Source organism: Monopterus albus, unplaced genomic scaffold (genome assembly GCF_001952655.1).
Source record: "Monopterus albus unplaced genomic scaffold, M_albus_1.0 scaffold22.1, whole genome shotgun sequence".
NCBI classification, from domain to species: Eukaryota; Metazoa; Chordata; class Actinopteri; order Synbranchiformes; family Synbranchidae; genus Monopterus; species Monopterus albus.
In genome coordinates, this window is record NW_018127902.1 from 1 (window position 1) to 1,871 (window position 1,871).

Genomic DNA, 1,871 nt, shown 5'->3' on the forward strand with positions numbered 1-1,871 from the left:
TGCCTGAGAGGCTTGTGGATTAAAAACTGTGTTGAGTCAGCCAGCATGTGGAAAACATGCTGACTAACATGGACTGAGAATTGTTATTTTAGTCATCAACCACTCAGTGACTTCATAGCTACAAAATTTGGAACATTGCATTGTGGGATTGTTAGCAGAAAGTAGTGTCTATGCAATGAATGCTACTGTGGAATGTTTGAATGCATTATATAGTGGATAAATTTACACACTCAGAACTTGAACAGTCAGATAAAATGGCGACAGTAAACACTGAACACAGGCTGACAGCATGACCTGAAGCCACGCTGCTGTCATGGCTAAAAACCCACTGGTTGTTTCAAATGTTTGCACATGTACAAATGGGATGAGAGCAGTAGCTGCTGTGTTCTTGGTCTTTTGAGTTTGGCAGAGAAATAACAGACATTTGTCTCAAAGAAGACGTCCTGAGCACATATGATTCCTGTTTCTCTCGTGGGTGGGTCACTGTGCAGCATAGGTCAGCTGACCTCAGTAAACAAGGCTGCAGGCCTCCAATCATTTCCTTGTTATCAGTAGTAGACACAGTTACAGCGACGTCCTCGGGTGTATCACTGCATGAGGTTGTGCTCAAGACACTTGAAGTTAACATCTACCAGTTGTTAAAGTAGCAGCACAGCCTGGACTGAAATCATAGGGCACAGTGGAGCAGTAGTTGGTCAGTACAGCTCAGTCACACATGGACATTAATACTCTCTCTCTGATGCGTCTCAGTATCCACTTTATATGAAAGACAGTGCAGACCGGTCACAGCACTTTCAGGCAGAAAAACTTGTGCACATTTCTAAAAACATGTCTCAGACAGGGATGGAAAGGAGAGTGAGAGAGAGGTGGCTGAATTTGTCTTCTGTCACAATGAAAAAGCAGTTACTCTAGTACTGTTATTACTATTATTGACCTCTGTAGATGGACTTAAGAAAATTCTTTAGAGGCTGAGACAAGGAAGAAGTTCAGAGAGATGAGGGTGAGAGAAGGAAGACCTGCCTGTAGTTGGTAAACAAGCTAACGTTAGTTTAGTTAACTAGTACGTAACCAGGCTCGGATGTTGAAGGTGAAGTAAATTAGAGCTTTGTACATCAATGCATGTGATCAGCTGGACCAGCTCTGTGACCACCAGCCATCCACTGCACAATACAACTTTCAAATAGTTGGACCATCAATATGTTATGTGGCCTCATGAGTTCAAAAATTATTGTAATGTGTTTTTATTAAATTAATAATTTGTTGATAGATTAACTTGTTGTGAATGTTTAAATCTGAGAAATCAAACTGGGGCTGTTTGACAATCAAATTATTTTATTGTGAAATGCAGAAGAATGCAAAGAAAAGTCCAACACAGGGCCAGACTAATATATGTTGAAATAAATATTTTCATAAATATTAACATCTCTACATGTTTACCTTTACCAGTAGTTAGCAACGCCCCTGTTTTGACTCACAGAGCCCTAAATGAGACAGCTCCCCTTTACAGCCATGATCATCTTCACCATTATGTTCCAACCAGAATGCTTAGGTCCCTAGACCAGGCGCTACTGGTTTTCCCAAAGGTTCGTCTAAAGCAGACCTGGGCATTTTATGGCCCGCGGGCCACATCCGGCCCTTTGGGCGTCCCTGTCCGGCCCGCGTGAGGTCCATCAAATCGGAACATGAATGAAAAACGTTCACAGGTGAACTTAAGATCCCTGACCTACTGGGTGAGAGACAGGTGATATTGGCCAGCTAACCCTCAAAATGTCAACTCAGCCAAAAAAAGAAAAGTTGATGCCGAATGCAGCGTTTTCAACAAGACATGGACTGGAAAGTATTTGTTTACAGAAGTCAAAGGTAAAGCGGTG